General features: G+C 37.5%; 1 protein-coding gene across 3 annotated transcripts in view; it reads right to left on the bottom strand.

The window, feature by feature from the left end:
• The window catches only part of GRM1 (glutamate metabotropic receptor 1), a 402,017-nt gene that overhangs the window by 325,833 nt on the left and 56,865 nt on the right, over positions 1-19,319 (bottom strand). The gene's annotated exons all lie outside the window — the stretch shown is intronic.

Consider the following 19,319-nt stretch of genomic DNA (forward strand, 5'->3'; position numbering starts at 1 on the left):
GCCCTGAATCCCTTTTTAAAACCAGTACATCTCAGCCATTAAAAAGAATTCATTTGAATCAGTTCTAATGAGATGGATGAAACTGGAGCCCATTATACAGAGTGAAGTAAGCCAGAAAGATAAAGACCATTACAGTATACTAACACATATATATGGAATTTAGAAAGATGGTAATGATAACCCCATATGCAAAACAGAAAAAGAGACTCAGATGTATAGAACAGACTTGTGGACTCTGGGAGAAGGCGAGGGTGGGATGTTTCAAGAGAACAGCATCGAAACATGTATATTATCTAGGGTGAAACAGATCACCAGCCCAGGTTGGATGCATGAGACAAGTGCTCAGGACTGGTGCACTGGGAAGACCCAGAGGGATCGGATAGAGAGGGAGGTGGGAGGGGGGACTGGGATGGGGAATACATGTAAATCCATGGCTAATTCATCTCAATGTATGACAAAAACCACTGCAATGATGTAAAGTAATTAGCCTCCAACTAATAAAAATAAATAAATAAATAAAACCAGTACATGATTCTTAGAGCATCATCTCGGATTTGAGAGTCCAGTCATGACCCTATACTAGATCCTCAATGACCTATCTCAATGAGATTGATTGTTATCCTATTCGAGTGCAAGTAGTTATGGTTTAAACTGAGTGTTCAAGTCTTTGCTGAGTTTAAATACATGTCATTTAAGGTAACTTTTTAAAAAATTAATTTATTTATTTTAATTGGAGGCTAATTACTTTACAATATTTTGGCGGTTTTTGCCATACATTGACATGAATCGGCCATGGGTGTACCCCATGATGTGTCCCCCATTGTGAACCCCCTTCCCACATCCCTCCCCATCCCATCCCTCAGGGTCGTTCCAGTGCACCGGCTTTGAGTGCCCTATTTCATGCATCGAACTTGGACTGGTCATCTATGTCACATATGGTAATATACATGTTTCGATGCTGTTCTCTCAAATCATCCCACCCTCGCCTTCTCCCACAGAGTCCGAAAGTCTGTTCTTTACATCTGTGGCTCTTTTGCTGTCTCACATATAGGATCATCATTACCATCTTTCTAAATTCCATATATATGTGTTAATATACTGCATGGGTGTTTTTCTTTCTCACTTACTTCTCTCTGTGTAATAGGCTCCAGTTTCATCCACATCTTTAGAACTGATTCAAATGCATTCTTTTTAAAAGCTGAGTAATATTCCATTGTGTATATGTACCACAGCTTTCTTATCCATTCATCTGCTGATGAACATCTAGGTTGCTTCCATGTCCTAGCTATTGTAAACAGTGCTGTGATGAACATTGGGGTACATGTGTCTCTTTCAATTCTGGTTTCCTTGGTGTGTATGCCCAGCAGTGGGATTGCTGGGTTGTATGGCAGTTCTATTTCCAGTTTTTTAAGGAATCTCCACACTGTTCTCCATAGTAGCTGTACTAGTTTGCATTCCCACCAACAGTGTAAGAGGGTTCCCTTTTCTCCACACCCTCTCCAGCATTTATTGTTTGTAGACTTTTGGATAGCAGCCATTCTGATCAGTGTGAGATGGTACATCATTGTGGTTTTTGATTTGCATTTCTCTGATAATGAGTGATGTTGAGCATCTTTTCATGTGTTTGTTAGCCAAGTGTATGTCTTCTTTGGGGAAATGTCTGTTTAGTTCTTTGGCCCATTTTTTGATTGGATCATTTATTTTTCTGGTATTGAGTTGCAGGAGCTGCTTGTATACTTTTTGTTTTGTTTTGTTTTTTTATTTATACACTTTGGGGTTTTTTCTTTTTTTTGTTTTTTTCATTTATTTTTATTAGTTGGAGGCTAATTACTTTACAATATTGTAGTGGTTTTTGCCATACATTGACATGAATCAGCCATGGATTTACATGTGTTCCCCATCCAGAACTGCCCCCCCCCACCCCATCCCTCTGGGTCTTCCCAGTGCACCAGCCCTGAGCACTTGTCTCATGCATCCAACCTGGGCTGGTGATCTGTTTTCACCCTGGATAATATACATGTTTCAATGCTATTCTCTCAGAACATCCCACCATCATCTTCTCCCACAGAGTCCCAAAGTCTGTTCTGTGCATCTGTGTCGCTTTTTCTGTTTTGTATATAGGGTTATCATTACCATCTTTTAAAATTCCATATATATGTGTTAGTATACTGTAATGGTCTCTATCTTTCTGGCTTACTTCACTCTGTATAATGGGCTCCAGTTTCATCCATCTCATTAGAACTGATTCAAATGTATTCTTTTTAATGGCTGAGTAATATTCCACTGTGTATATGTACTATAGCTTCCTTATCCATTCGTCTGCTGATGGGCATCTAGGTTGCTTCCATGTCCTGGCTATTATAAACAGTGCTTCGATGAACATTGGGGTGCACGTGTCTCTTTCAGATCTGGTTTCCTTGGTGTGTATGCCCAGGAGTGGGATTGCTGGGTCATATGGCAGTTCTATTTCCAGTTTTTTTTAAGGACTCTCCACACTGTTCTCCATAGTGGCTGTACTAGTTTGCATTCCCACCAACAGTGTAAGAAGATTCCCTTTTCTCCACACCCTCTCCAGCATTTATTTCTTGTAGACTTTTTGATAGAAGCCATTCTGACTGGCATGTAATGGTACCTCACTGAGGTTTTGATTTGCATTTTTCTGATAATGAGTGATGTTGAGCATCTTTTCATGTGTTTGTTAGCCATCTGTATGTCTTCTTTGGAGAAATGTCTGTTTAGTTCTTTTGCCTATTTTTTCATTGGGTCATTTATTTTTCTGGTATTGAGCTGCAGGAGCTGCTTGTATATTTTTGAGATTAATTATTTGTCTGTTGCTTCATTTGTTATTATTTTCTTCCATTCTGAAGTCTGTCTTTTCACCTTGCTTATAGTTTCCTTCATTGTGCAAAAGCTTTTAAGTTTCATTAGGTCCCATTTGTTTATTTTTGTTTTTATTTCCCTTGCTCTAGGAGGTGGGTCATAGAGGATCCTGCTGTGATTTATGTCAGAGAGTATTTTGCCTACGTTTTTCTCTAGGAGTTTTATAGTTTCTGGTCTTACATTTAGATCTTTAATCCATTTTGAGTTTATCTTTGCATATGGTGTTAGAAAGTGTTCTAGTTTCATCCTTTTACAGGTGGTTGACTAGTTTTCCCAGCACCACTTGTTAAAGAGATTGTCTTTTCTTCATTGTATATTCTTGCCTCGTTTGTCAAAGATAAGGTGTCCATAGGTGTGTGGATTTATCTCTGAGCTTTCTATTTTGTTCCATTGATCTGTCTTTGTGCCAGTATCATACTGTCTTGATGACTGTAGCTTTGTAGTATAGTGTGAAGTCAGGCAAAGTGACTCCACCAGTTCCATTCTTATTTCTCAAGATTGCTTTGGCTATTCAAGGTTTTTTGTATTTCCATACAAATTGTGAAATTATTTGTTCTAGTTCTGTGAAAATTACCATTGGTAGCTTGATAGGGATTGCATTGAATCTATAGATTGCTTTGGATGGTATACTCATGTTCACTATATTGATTCTCTCAATCCATGAACATGGTCTATTTCTCCATCTATTTGTGTCCTCTGATTTCTTTCATCAGTGGTTTATAGTTTTCTATATATATATCTTTTGTTTCTCTAGGTAGATCTATTCCTAAGTATTTTACTCTTTTCGTCACAATGATGAATGGAATTGTTTCCTTAATTTCTCCTTATGCTTTCTCATTGTTAGTGTATAAGAATGCAAGGGATTTCTGTGTATTAATTTTATATCCTTCAACTTTACTATATTTATTGATTAGCTCTAGTAATTTTCTGGTGGTGTCTTTAGGGTTTTCTATGTAGAGGATCATGTCATCTGCAAACAGTGTGAGTTTTACTTCTTTTCCAATCTGGATTCCTTGTATTTCTTTTTCTGTGGTGTATCACATTGATTTGCGAATATTGAAAAGTCCTTGCATCCCTGCCATAAAGCCCACTTGGTCATGATGTATGATCTTTTTAATATGTTATTGGATTCTGTTTGCTAGAATTTTGTTGAGGATTTTTTGCATCTATGTTCATCCATGATATTGACCTGTAGTTTTCTTTTTATGTGGCATCTTTGTCTGGTTTTGGTATTAGGGTGATGGTGGCCTCATAGAATGAGTTTGGGAGTTTACCCTCCTCTGCAATTTTCTAGAAGAGTTTAAGTAGGATAGGTGTTAGCTCCTCTCTAAAATTCTGGTAGAGTTCACCTGTGAAGCTATCTGGTCCTGGGCTTCTGTTCACTGGAAGATTTTTATTACAGTTTGATTTCTGTGCTTGTGATGGGTCTGTTAAGATTTTATATTTCTTTATGGTTCAGTATTGGAAGGTTATATTTTTCTAAGATTTCTCCCTTTCTTCCAAGTTATCCATTTTATTGTCATATAGTTGCTGATAGTAGTCTCTTCTGATCGTTTGTATTTTTGTGTTATCTGTTGTGATTTCTCCATTTTCATTTCTAACTTTGTTGGTTTGATCCTTCTCCCTTTTTGTCTTCATGAGTCTGGCTAATGGTTTGTCCATTTAATTTATCTTCTCAAAGAACCAGCTTTTGGTTTTGTTGATTTTTGCTATTAGTTTCTTTTGTTTCTTTTTCATTTATTTCTGCCCTTAATTTTTATGATTTCTTTCCTTCTACTAACCCTGGGGTTCTTCATTTCATTTTTTTTTTCTATTTGCTTTAGGTGTAAAGCTAGGTAATTTATTTAATTTTTCTCTTGTTTCTTGAGGTAAGCTTGTATTGCTATGAACCTTCCCCTTAGCACAGATTTTATTAAATCCCATATGCTTTAGGTTATCATATTTTCATTTTCATTTGTCTCTATGCATATTTTTATTTCTTCTGTGATTTGTTGGTTATTCGGAAGCATGTTGTTTAGCCTCCATATGTTTGTATTTTTAACAGTTTTTTTCCCCTGTAGTTGGCATCTAGTCTTACCACATTGTGATCAGAAAAGATGCTTGAAATGATTTCAATTTTTTTTTTAATTTACCAAGGCTAGATTTATGGCCCAGGATGTGATTTATCCTGGAAAATGTTATGTGTGCACTTGAGAAAAAGGTGAAATTCATTTCTTTGGGGTGAAATATACTATAGATATCAATTAGGTCTAACTGGTCCATTGTATCATTTAAAGTTTGCGTTTTCTAGCTCATTTTCTGTTTGGTTAATCTATCCATAGGTGTGGGTGGGGTATTAAAGTCTCCCACTATTATTGTGTTACTGTTATTTTCCCCTTTCATGCTTGTTAGCATTTGCCTTATGTATTATGGTGCTCCTATATTGGGTGTATACATATTTATGAATATTATATCTTCTTGGATTGTTCCTTTAATCATTATGTAGAGTCCTTCTTTGTCTCTTTTCACAGCCTTTATTTTAAAGTCTATTTTATCTGATATGAGTATTGCTACTCCTGCTTTCTTTTAGTCTCTATTTGCATGAAATATCTTTTTCCAGCCCTTCACTTTCAGTCTGTATGTGTCCCTCGGTTTGAAGTCTCTTATAGACAGCATATATAGGGGTCTTGTTTTTTAATCCATTCAGCCAATCTTTGTCTTTTGGTTGGGGCATTCAACCCACTTACATTTAAGGTAATTATTGATAAGTATGATCCCATTGCCATTTACTTTGTCCTTTTGTGTTTGAGTTTGTAAACCTTTTCTGTTTCCTGTCTAGAGAAGATCCTTTAGCATTTGTTGGAGAGCTGGTTTGGTGGTGCTGAATTCTCTCAGGTTTTGCTTCTCTATAAAGCTTTTGGTTTCTCCTTCATATTTGAATGACATCCTTGCTGAGTATAGTAATCTGGGTTGTAGGTTTTTCCCTTTCATCACTTTAAGTATGTCCTGCCATTCCCTCTGGCCTGAAGAGTTTCTATTGAAAGATCAGCTGTTATCCTCATGGGGATCCCCTTGTGTGTTATTTGTTGCTTTTCCCTTGGTGTTTTTAATATTTGCTCTTTGTGTTTGATCTTCGTTAATTTGATTAATATGTGCCTTGGGCTGCTTTGCCTTGGTTTATCCAGTTTGGGACTCTTGGACTTGGGTAGCTATTTCCTTCCCCATTTTAGGGAAGTTTCCAACTACTATCTCCTCAAGCATTTTCTCATGCCCTTTCTTTTTGTCTTCTTCTTCTGGGACTCCTATAATTTGAATGGTGGGGTATTTAACATTGTCCCAGAGGTCTCTGAGGTTGTCCTCATTTCTTTCAATTATTTTTTTCTTTTTTCCTCTCTGCTTCATTTATTTCCACCGTTCTATCTTCCTCCTCACTTATCCTATCTTCTGCCTCAGTTATTCTACTGTTGGTTCCCTCCAGAGTGCTTTTGATCTCAGTTATTGCATTATTCATTATTCATTGACTTTTTTATTTCTTCTAGGTCCTTGTTAAACATTTCTTGCATCTTCTCAATCCTTGTCTCTAGTCTATGTATCTGTAACTCCATTTTGTTTTCAAGGTTTTGGATCATCTTTACTATCATTATTCTGAATTCTTTTTCAGGTAGAATCACTATCTCCTCCTCCTTTTTTTGGTTTGGTGGGCATTTATCATGTTCCTTTACCTGATGAATATTTTTCTGCTTTTTCATTTTGTTTAGATTGCTGTGTTTGGAGTGGCCTTTCTGTAGGCTGGAAGTTTGTTGTTTCTCTATATTGTGGAGTTTGCTCCCTGTGGGTGGGGTTGGACTTGTGGCTTGTCAAGGTTTCCTGGTTAGGGGAACTTGTATCTGTGTTCTGGTGGGTGGAGCTGAATCTCTTCTCTCTGGAGTGCAATGATATGTCCAGTAGTGAGTTTGGGGGTGACTATGGATTTGGCATGGCTTTATAGGATAACTTGTTTTCACTATCTGACATCATTCCATTAACAATGAAATGATTAATTATGGTTACATAGGGTAATTTAAGTAACTTGTTTGAAATTCAGATTTCTTGGTATTACCAAACTTATGAAATCATTGATATAGTATAAAAATATAGTAATATGTCCTGTATCAGTCACATGAAGATGTTAACATTGTGATTGATTCCAGAAGCTTATGTTGAATAGAATAGAAATGCTGATGACATAAGTATGAAAAAAAAAAGAATTATAAGGCCTCATGTTTAAATGTAATAACTACCAGAAAGAGTTATGCCCTTGACCAGGACTACTGACTGTTAGCTACCTGGACAAAGCAGATTCCTTCATAACTATCCCTTCTCCATCTCCTTTTCCCAAACATACACAACCAAATCCACTAAGATGCTCAACACAGGACTTCCAAACATCCATGATCCATTAAGTCTATGATCTATTTTGAGTTAATATTTTTATGTTAAAAGTTACACAAATGATACTTTAAAATTTCATTTTACAATTGTTCAGCACTAGGATATACCTATATAATATATAATATAATATATGTATATTTATTATATATGCCAGGGAATAAGGTCTAGTTAAGGAAAGGAAAAGGGATATATTTGGGGTATCCCTCTCACTCTCTCCTGTTTGTAGAGACCTGGAATTCATTGGGTTTAATCCTAATTTAATAAAGTTTACAATTGACTTTTCCATTGGACTTCTTTGTACCTGGTTGTCTTTATGTGTCCAAAATACATCTGAAATATATAAGATATACAAGAAAGTCACATGATCAATCAATATTGGAAACTGTGGGGGGGGGTTGTTTTGGTTTCTTATAAGCACTATTAGCAGAGGCAAATATTTAAGCTTTGGGTCCTGAATTAAAATTCTGCAAAGTCTTACTTATTCTCAGACTCATTTTTATTATATATTTTAGAAGGCCTAATATGATATGGGCATTGAGATTTCTTAATACAGTTTTAATATGCATTTTCTATTATTAAAGTAGGAGTAAACCAACAGATATAACAGGATATTATCCTAAGTCTAACAGAAAAAAGTTGTTTTTAATATTTATATCCAAAATCACTCCTAAGGGAGGAGACCTTATTCCCTGGCATATATAATAGATATACATATATTATATTATATATTATATAGGTATATACTAGTGCTGAACAATTGTAAAATGAAATTTTAAAGTATCATTTGTGTAACTTTTAACATAAAAATATTAACTCAAAATAGATCATAGACTTAATGGATCATGGATGTTTGGAAGTCCTGTGTTGAGCATCTTAGTGGATTTGGTTGTGTATGTTGGGAAAAGGAGCAGGAGAAGGTTAGATTAGCAAGGTAGAGACTGAATCATTTAGAATTTCTAGGGAAGTATGGGAAGGTATATACAGGAAACAAAAAAGGGGGGCAGAAAAGAGGCTCAGAGAGAATATAAAACATAATGCCTGGGCCTACGACTAAGACAGGAAATCTCTGAAGGGTAAGCATAAAGGATTTTAGAGAACAGGAATGCATAATGTGGGTATACATGTTTTTGACTAAGTTATGTATCAAGGGACCCCTCTCTTCAACTCTCAGCTCACCAGTAAAACCTAGTAAACTCATAGATGCTTTGAGTCTGTGTAAACCAACAAGTATTCTAAGGACCACTTCAGAATTAAATGTATACACTGCTAAACAGCACATCTAGAAGCAGGAGACCAGCATTCAGGCAAGACCATGAAAATACAAAGCCCTGAAAGTTGACAGAAATCTTGCAACGGCACAGAATTATAGAGTTCAAGCCAATACTAACTAGATCTTGAAGAGCAGTGAGACTTTCCCACATGACACCCCATTTTACATGTTTACAACAAAATCTAAAGATATCTATTCAGAACATTCTTTGATGTGAGAAGAAACTGAAGCAATATGCATGGGCTCTGGTCTCTGAGAGATTTCAAACTAGAAATAGAGGATCACATTCTAAAACATTAGAAAATAATACATAAGATGAATAATGTAGTATAAGATTCAGCTCCTGCTTCCCCTACATTCATTCACAAAGTTTAGAAACTTTTATTCCGATCTCTGGGAAGGGGAAGGTTGCTGCTACTAGAAACATTTCCAACTCTATTCTATAAGTTGTTCCTCCTCTTGGAAAGAGAAATCAACTTGGTGAAATTGGCAAGTGCCTAACTTTCTGCCAGTGGGAGTCCTTTGGTTCAAAAACTAGAAGGAAGGTATATTTTCTTCCTTTGTCTTTCCTCTGCTAAGTCAGATGCATTAGGCATTGGGCTTCCAGTTTTCAGGCAGTAAGTTCCCTCAGATGCATGTCAGAGCATCTCACCTGTGACAAGATGGATAAATTAAATCTGCAAGAGAGTCAGAAGGCCTATATATGTCCTTCATCCATACACACATTGAAATAAAGCCAATACTTCATGCCTATATGGCTCTGTGTAAACTCTCAACCAGATCCATGCAAGTGAGACAAGATCATATCATAAATTTAATCCCTAAAGATAATACAGAACCAAAACTCTGTGAAGATGTTAAGATCATCCTATGATTAGTGCAGGCCAAATTCACCCAGGTATAATAAGGTAACAAGGGCTTGAAAAAGTAGAGATAGTTGGGAATGGAAAAATGAATCATGGGCTTTGGAATTACTTCAAAGAAATTCATAGCTTGGGTGACTGATATGGAGTAAATGAAAGGTGGCAACATGCATAGTCAACAGTTCAAAGGTACCACCATATTTGAATCTCTTTTAGCCTGTCCTTTCTCTGAGTTTGCAACATTCCTCCATATGGTATTTTCAACTCTCTAAATTAATCTGAGTGCTAGATTCTTAATTCTATTAAAGCAGCAGGCATAGAATTGTTCACAATTCTTAATTACAACTGTGTTTCTCTGTTGAACTCTACATCTGCATTTCAAAGCTGTCCCTACATTACTGTAACTACTCACAGAATTATCCTTCAAAAATATAAACACCAAAATCATTTTTCTACTTAAAACCTTAAATGAGTAACTATGTGATAAACTCCTAAGTTTTTAGTATGAAATGAAGGGCTTGGAAACCTAGTTTCAGCATAACTTTCCACCCTTGTTTCTAGCTGTATTCTCCAGTGTTCTAGCAACACTGGACTATCACAGCTCCCTAAACATACCCTTCAATCGTGTGGCTCTCCTCATTTATCCTGATCCTTTCTTTAAAAGGAACCTTTCCAGCTACCAAAAATCTAGCACATTTCTATTTCTCTGAGCAGCTTCCATATCATACTCCTGTGTCTGAACCCAAATCTTAATCAGAGCTAAGTACTTCATCAGCTATAAAGAGCTTGATATGCATGCTATCATAACGTATACATATAAATGCACACTAGCAAAAATAGTCAACTCATTGGAAAAGACCCTGATATTGGGAAACATTGAAAGCAAAAGGAGAAGAGGGTGGCAAGGGATGAGATGGTTGGATAGCATCACCAATTCAATGGACATGAACTTGGGTGAACTCCAGGAGATGGTGAGGGACAGGGAGACCTGGTGTGCTGCAGTCCATGGGGTCACAAAGAGTTGGACACAACCTGGTGGCGGAACAACAATCGTAAAAGTTAAGAGGGGAACTTACCTGCCTCCTGGCTTTACATTTCAGTAGTGGAGAGAGAGTGCTGCTTCTCAGGAGGGCTTTCTCTGCTTCACATTCACAAGGGAGGGAGGAAAGACTTCTCTGATCTTGACAAGGGGAAGAAGGAACTGAGATAAACAGTTCAACTCCTTTCTCTGTTTCAGAATACAAAATCTTTAGGACACACATTTTTTCCTCCTTATCCATTAGTCACTTTACCAGGAAGGTTCTTTCTTACAAGGTCTGAGTTTACGAGGCCTTGTGCTTGCTTATTTGCTCAGTCATGTTTGACACTTTGAGACACTTTGGGCTGTAGCCCGCCAGAATCTTCTGTTCAAGGGATTTTGCAGGCAAGAATACTGGAGTGGGTTGCCATTTCCTTCTCCAGGGGATCTTCCTGACCCAGAGATTGAACCCATGTCTCCTGCATTCCCTGCATTGCAGGTGGTTCAATTCACAGGTTGAGTTGAGGGAGCATATGAGAGAGTAGAGTATAGCTATAGGTCAAGCCACATTCTCTAATTCACATCAGTATAAAAACAGATATTTTTCCCATCACCCTTTTTTTTTAAATTCCTGAGTATATTTTTGGGTGTTTTTCCAAGCTCAGGAAAAGAGGAACATTATTGATTGGGCTTTTCTAGCCCTAACTTAATGGTTCATGGGCTGAAAACACAGAGCAATAAACCCTTGGCCAAAATGTGGGCAGTGTGTAGAAAGATAGGAGTGAAATTTGAAGCCTTAGGAAATCTAAGCCACTATTTGGGGGGGGGGGCACTGTTTTTGTTTTTGTTTCACTGCAGTGGTTTACCGAGGCTTTTATTGTCACTATGTGGCTGGACTTTTAATTGTTGAGGGAATGTGGGGCTTAGTAATTATGGTCTGTGTGTTTCTTTGTGGCTTAACTTGACCTGACTTATACAGCACAGCTATGGCTTAAAAAAGGCCAATGGGACAGGGATTACAGCGAGGTAAAAGAGTCTGTTCTGTTCCAATAAAGGCTAACTTTAAAGTAAGCAGAGTTTTCACACAAAGGCTTTTAGGCATTTGAGGGTAAATTGCATTTAATTTATTTTATTGTATTTCTCAGTCAAATATATAAGGTGAGTCTCTAAAGTACAGAAGCAGCTAAGTAACTCCCCGTCCAAAGTTCTGCTAAAGTAAATCTCAAATAAGGCACAGGTAAATAGTTCTACATTTGCTGCCCCAAACTGTACTTTTCTATGTCTTGACATACAAGAGTTAAAAAGAAAGCTATGGAGAAACTAATCTATTGGCTTCATATAGCTTTTTCACAAGTCTTTTAGAATTATCCTCCAAACTGATGGCCTCACAGAAGCTGTAGCTTGATATTGAAAATACTAGGATACCAGTTTTGCATTTCTGAGATTTACTATGACATATCACTTCATGGGAAATAGATGGGGAGGCAGTGGAAACAGTGTCAGACTTTATTTTGGGGGGGCTCCAAAATCACTGCAGATGGTGATTGCAGCCATGAAATTAAAAGACGCTTACTCCTTGGAAGGAAAGTTATGACCAACCTAGATAGCATATTAAAAAGCAGAGACATTACTTTGCCAACAAAGGTCTGTCTGGTCAAGGCTATGGTTTTTCCAGTGGTCACGTATGGATGTGAGAGTTGGACTATGAAGAAAGCTGAGAGCTGAAAAATTGATGCTTTTGAACAGTGGTGTTGGAGAAGACTCTTGAGAGTCCCTTGGACTGCAAGGACATCCAACCAGTCCATCCTAAAAAAGATCAGTCCTGGGTGTTCATTGGAAGGACTGATGCTGAAGCTGAAACTCCAATACTTTGGCCACCTCATGCAAAGAGTTGACTCACTGGGAAAGACCCTGATGCTGGGAAAGATTGAGGACAGGAGGAGAAGGGGACGACAGAGGATGAGATGGTTGGATGGCATCACCAACTCAATGGACATGGGTTTGAGTAAACTCTGGCAGTTGGTGATGGACAGGGAGGCCTGGTGTGCTGTGATTCATGGGGTTGCAAAGAGTTGGACACGACTGAGCAACTGAACTGAACACACAGAAATGACATGGATGTTATTTACAATAGCTAGGACATGGAAGCAACCTAGATATCCATTGACAGATGAATGGATAAAGAAGTTGCTGTATATATAAAAGGAATATTACTCAGCCATAGAAAGGAATGCATTTAAGTTAGTTTTAATGAGGTGGATGAACCTAGAGCCTATTATATAGTGAAATGTCAGAAAGAGAAACACAAATTCCACGTATGAACACATATAGAGGGAATCCAGAAAGATGGCACTGATCAACCTATTTGCAGAGCAGCAGTGGGTCTCCACAGGCGTGGAGAACAGACCTGTGGACCCAGTGGTGGAAGGAGAGGAAGGGACAGATTGAAAGACTAGCACTGAAACATATACATCATCATATGTAAAACAGATAGCCAGTGGGAATTTTTTGTATGACAAGGGAGCTCAAAGCCATTGCTCTGTAACAACCTAGAGGAGTGGGATGGGGTGGGAGGTGGGAGGGAGGTTCCAGAGGATGAGGACACGCATATCCCCATGGGTGATTCACGTTGATGTATGGCAGAGACCAACACAACACTTAAAACAATTCTCCTCCAGTTAAAAGCAACAACAACTAAAATGGAACAAGTGTGTTTAATGCAGGAAGAAAAATAAACCAAAAATAAAATAGCTGTAAACTCAAGAGACTAAGAGGAACTTAAAATGCCTGGGCCTTGAACACACGGTTGTTAAGAATCATGCTTACTAAGGAAGCCAAGGAGGGAATGCACTGGCTTGTTATACCTCAGCCTGAGTGCCAGAACAGAAGCAATGAGACAGTGAACAAAAATAATACTGAATAAGATGGAGGAAAAGAGTTTTCCTTAGACAGAATGATGAGATCTTAGTGTACAAGTGAGAATTGCCACAAAAAAAAAAAAAAAAAAACTGAGATCTTGAAGACCAGGCTAGAATACCTGCTTTAAATCAGGATGGGGAATACATGTAAATCCACAGCTGATTCATGTCAATGTATGACAAAACCCACTACAATACTGTAAAGTAATTAGCCTCCAACTAATAAAAATAAATGAAAAAAAAATGAACCTGTTTGTAATAGCTCATAAAGAGGGAGCTTGAAGATGAATAGGTATTTTAGCGTTTACTAGATAAGATGGCATAAAAACCCAGTGAAATCTAATAGACACGAGAAGCAAGATCTCAGAGAGCAATTTGGAAGGCTTCCCCAGAAGGAAGTATGACCCAGGAAACGCCTAAGAAGTACATTTGTGAAGTTGTCCATAGAGAATCCACAGTAAAAGCAAGTGGACTCTCAAAGACCTGAACAGTCTCAGGTGATTGCAGGAAATTATTTAGATGAGGCCTAAGGAAACACAGCTATGCTAACAGGAATGCAGCTATTGTTTATGCCCTAAAGGCACATGACCAAGAACTGTATGAAATCTGGACAACTGACAGTGACAAGAGAAGATGCACCATAGCAAAGGGAAGGTAGGCAGGGTGATAACTGGCATTCGGATATGGTTCTCCTGGGAGAATACATCCTGATCTTATAAACAGAAATTCAAGCGAAGGTGCAATGGCACGATATGCCACAAACAAAAATATCTGGATGTAAAAATGAGTACAGAGTAAAGGAAAAAAGACATTCACATCTAGACATTTTTTATGAATACAAATTCAAACTTTGCCAACTTGCACACTATCTGAGAAAAACTTTTCAATCAAATAACAAACAAGAGATCTTAGGGTAGAAGAAGATGAAAAAAAAGTAGTAATCATCAATCTTTGATCTCTTTCTATATCTAGAGTCAGAGCACTAAATAAGAACCTCTTTCTGCACAGATATAAGACAAAAATAAAATAAAAAAGTAAAGGCACAGAGGAGTTGAATATTCATCCATTCAATAGAAATAGAGAATGTATAATTTTTGTGTGTCCCTGCAACATTTATAAAATTCAAATATATAATTGTACACAAATGTACAGGTACAAATCTGAAGCTATTTTAAAAAGGACTCAGTCTAATAATAAAATAGGATTGTTACATAAAAATATTTTATATACTTAGAAGTTAAAAATCATAATTCTGGATTACATTTAGATAAAAGAGGAATAACAAAAGAAAAGGAAGAAGAAAATTTTAACCTAAAGAGCACAGAAAAAGCTATACACAAAGGAAAGAATAGAATTATGTGCCTTCATTATGCCAAAAGAAAGAAAGAAAACATCATTTATTTTGCAATTAGACAAAAATTAAACCAAAAGGAAATAGAACTAGTTTAGCTAAAAGCTGAAATTAATGAAAGAACACAGTGGCAGAACCAAAAATGATGGCTCTTTTTAAAATATCATTAAAATTGATAAACCAGTTATAAGCATATTTAAGGGGAAATAAATGAAAGTAGTCAAAGTGTGGATGAAGAAAGGAAACATAAGAGAGAGGCAGGAGCAGTGGAATATAAAGCGAACACTGCATGGAACTCTATGACAACAACCTTAAAAACTTAGAGCTTTCCAAATCTTCTACCACTAGCGATGATTTAAATCAGTGCCTCTCAAACACGAATGTATGTATATATCACATAGAATATTGTTAAAATGCAAGTTTTGATTCACTAAGTCAAAGTGGTAGCTGAGACTTCACATTAATTAATAATGAATCCCTAGATGATGTTAATGTTGCTGGTCCTAGGACCACATTTTGATTATCAAAGTTTTAAGTCACATTGGGATTATCTATTATTTACAGGCAGTTAAAATGTAGCAATAAATCCACTGGGGCTCTTCAAAACTATATTTTTAAATTTTTCCAACCCCAAAGAAAGGCAATGCCCAAGAATGCTCAAACTACTGCACGATTGCACTCATCTCACATGCTAGTAAAGTGATTCTTAAAATTCTCCAAGCCAGGTTTCAGCAATACATGAACTGTGAACTTCCAGATGTTCAAGCTGGTTTTAGAAAAGGCAGAGGAACCAAAGATGGAATTGCCAACATCCGCTGGATCATCAAAAAAGCAAGACAGTTCCAGAAAAACATCTATTTCTGCTTTATTGACTATGCCGAAGCCTTTGACTGTGTGGATCACAATAAACTATGGAAAATTCTTAAGGAGATGGGAATACCAGACCACCTGACCTGCCTCTTGAGAAACCTGTATACAGGTCAAGAAGCAAAAGTTAGAACTGGACATGGAACAACAGACTGGTTCCAAATAGGAAAAGGAGTATGTCAAGGCTGTATATTCTCACCCTGCTTATTTAACTTATATGCAGAGTACATCATGAGAAACACTGGGCTGGAAGAAACACAAACTGAAATCAAGATTGCCGGAAGAAATATCAATAACCTCAGATATGCAGATGACACCACCCTAATGGCAGAAAGCGAAGAAGAACTAAAAAGCCTCTTGATGAAAGTGAAAGAGGAGAGTGATAAAGTTGGCTTAAAGCTCAACATTCAGAAAACTAAGGTCATGGCATCTGGTCCCATCACTTCATGGCAAATAGATGGGGCAACAGTGGAAATAGTGACTGAATTTATTTTTCTGGGCTCCAAAATCACTGCAGATGGCGATTGCAGCCATAAAATTAAAAGATGCTTGCTCCTTGAAAGAAAAGCTATGACCAACCTAGACAGCATATTAAAAAGCAGAGACATTACTTTGTCAAAAAAGGTCCGTCTAGTCAAGGCTATGGTTTTTCCAGTGGTCATGTATGGATGTGAGAGTTGGACTATAAAGAAAGCTTAGCGGGGAAGAATTGATGCTTTTGAACAGTGGTGTTGGAAAAGACTCTTGAGAGTCCCTTGGACTCCAAGGACATCCAACCAGTCCATCCTAAAAAAGATCAGTCCTGGGTGTTCATTGAAAGAACTGATGTTGAAGCCGAAACTCATATTTTGGCCACCTGATGCAAAGAGCTGACTCATTGGAAGATCCTGATGCTGGGAAAGATTGAGGGCAGGAGGAGAAGGGGACGACAGAAGATGAGATGGTTGGATGGCATCACCGACTCAATGGACATGGGTTTGGGTGGACTCTGGGAGTTGGTGATGGACAGGGAGGCCTGGTGTGCTGTGGTTCATGGGGTCACAGAGCCAGAAACGACTGAGCAACTGAACTGAACTGAATGTCTTTTGTGATAGTTTATTCAAGTTTTCTAACTTTTCTTGAGTTAACTTGGCAATTTGTATTTTGCTAATACAACTGGCTACATACCCTAAAGAAAATAAATCAACCTTTCTCCATCCATGGGATTTTCCAGGCAAGAGTACTGGAGTGGGTTGCATTTCCTTCTCCAGGGGATCTTCCCAACCCAGGGATCAAACCTGGGTCTCCCGCATTGTAGGCAGACGCTTTACTGTCTGAACCACCAGGGAAGTCACACAAAAGGAAAGTCTAGACAAAGTCCTAAAAGCAAAAATATCTTTTGGGCTGGGTGGGGGAAATAAGGGGATGGATCCCCTTAGACAAAATTGGAGTCTCAGCAGTTATTAATAAAAGAAAAATATCTCTTTCAGCAAAAATTTTAAATTTTATCATGAAAATTATCTAATAAGCCAAGTCAATAGAGAACAGACTAGAGTTTTAAAAAATCTGCAATATACAAAAGTAAAGGTTAATATTAAAATACACAAAGACCTATTGCAAAATAAAAAGGAGCCAAAAATATACCAAGAGGAGAAAATTGGCAAAGAATATGAAAGAGAAATTCACAGAAGAGCTAACCCTAATGATGAGGAAACATGAAAATATGTTCAAACTCACTAATTGGCACTGAAATGTAAATTAATGTAACCATGAAAGATCTTTTCATACCTATCAAATGGGAAAGGATTATAAACCTATTACTAATAAGATTAAAGGAAAAAATAGGCTCTTTCACATTGCTGGTGAAGTGTGAATTGTTATACCTTCTTCAGAACAAAATCAGGCATCATATTTTTTAATTAAAAAATATAAATAACAATCAAACTCCTGGACAAAATCTATCTTATAAAATAAAACCATAAATATATAGATATTTATTGATCATTATTTCCAGTCAGAAAGAAAGAAAGTCACAGGTGGAAAAGTTCTATGATTTTCCTATTACTAGGTAACAAACTAGCACAAATTTAATGACTCCAAACAACATGCATTTATGTATCGGAACTCAAGGTACAGCTTAACTGGGTCTTCCCCTTACGGTTTTATAAAGTTGTGATCGAGCTGTCATCTAGGCATTCTCATGTGGTGGTTTGACTGGGGTAGAGTTTTATTTTCAGTCTCATTCATATTTTTGGTGGAATTAATTTCCTTGTGATTGTAAGATTGAAGTCTCTGGCTTCTTGCTGGTTCTGGGCTAGACACTGCCCTCATCTCTCAAGGGTCACCTGTTTGTAGGAGGCCTTCAGTTCTGTACGAAATGGGCCTCTGCACCCTAGCCACTTCACCAAGCCAGAAGAGTCTCCTGAGGGCAGGTGCTATTGAGACAGTCTTATATAATGTAACAGTCAGCAGAGTGACACCCATCACCTTTGCCATACTCCTCCGTTGGTTAGATGCAAGTCATAGGTCCTCTACACATTCAAGGGAGGAGATTATACAAAGGTTCAAACACCAAGAATGCCATCTCTGCTTCCACAGAAATCAAATCGCATAGATTAAGGAAGAACACGTAAATTACCATATGTTTACACCAGTGAATATTATGCAGTCTTTGTAAAGAATAAATTTATATCACTTGATATGACAGATTTCCAAAGGTGGTGTTGAATGAGAAATGCAAATGCAAGCAACTTAAATAATTTAAATAATAAATTCATAAAACAATGAATCCACCCCTCTACATGGACCCCTTTAAGGCTCAGCTTTTAGAAGAAATAAATTTTCCTAAGGTGTCAGCTAAGAAAGAAACAGATGTGGGAATATGGGGAAATTTCTCCTAGGAAGTGGGTTTCATAGGCCTCTTTTATAGCTAGAAGCAGTGGCAACCACTGTAAAAGCAGACCTCCTCACATATAAGTGAATGTTTTTTATCTCTTTGGCCTGTGAATTCAATAAAAGGGGGAAACTCCACATTTGGATATATTTTTACACTACCATTGTAATATTATCAGAGCACCTTTTTGTTGCCATTTGCTCTCCCTGAGCAACTTTCAGGGAATTAACGTTGATTACAAGGCTAGACATAATTTAGGTTGGGGATTAGAACAAGGAATTGCAGGCATAGACAGCAGCAAAGTCTTAGAAGTAATTCAACTGATGAGCAGTTCTGATCCACTGCACATCTACACTGCCCACCAGTGGTCTCAGAGAGACAGCCTAGGAAGAGTGGTGCTGTTGTAAATAGATGTTCCAGAAGGTAAGAGTAGCATAGATTTATGATCTCTACCCGCTGAGGAGAACAGTCATACTCCTAAAGACCACAGGCTTGGCTATTAAATTCAGCAGACTGAGAAAACAAAAAACTGGGGTAGAGTTAGAGGTAGTGCTTATCTGCTACTTTTTATATATGTATACAAGAGTTGGCTTAGAACTCAACATTCAAAAAACTATGATCATGGCATCTGATCCCATAACTTCATGGCAAATAAATGTGGGAAAAATAGAAACAGTGGCAGATTTTATTTTTTTGGGCTCCAAAATCACTGCAGACAGTGGCTGCAGCCATGAAATAAAAAGATGCTTGTAACCTTGGAAGAAAAGCAATGACAAACTAGGCAGCATATTAAAAAGCAGAGACATACTTTTGCCAACAAAGGTCCGTCTAGTCAAAGCTGTGGTTTTTCCAGTAGTCATGTACAGATGT

Source organism: Odocoileus virginianus, chromosome 34, assembly GCF_023699985.2.
Source record: "Odocoileus virginianus isolate 20LAN1187 ecotype Illinois chromosome 34, Ovbor_1.2, whole genome shotgun sequence".
Classification (NCBI taxonomy): domain Eukaryota; kingdom Metazoa; phylum Chordata; class Mammalia; order Artiodactyla; family Cervidae; genus Odocoileus; species Odocoileus virginianus.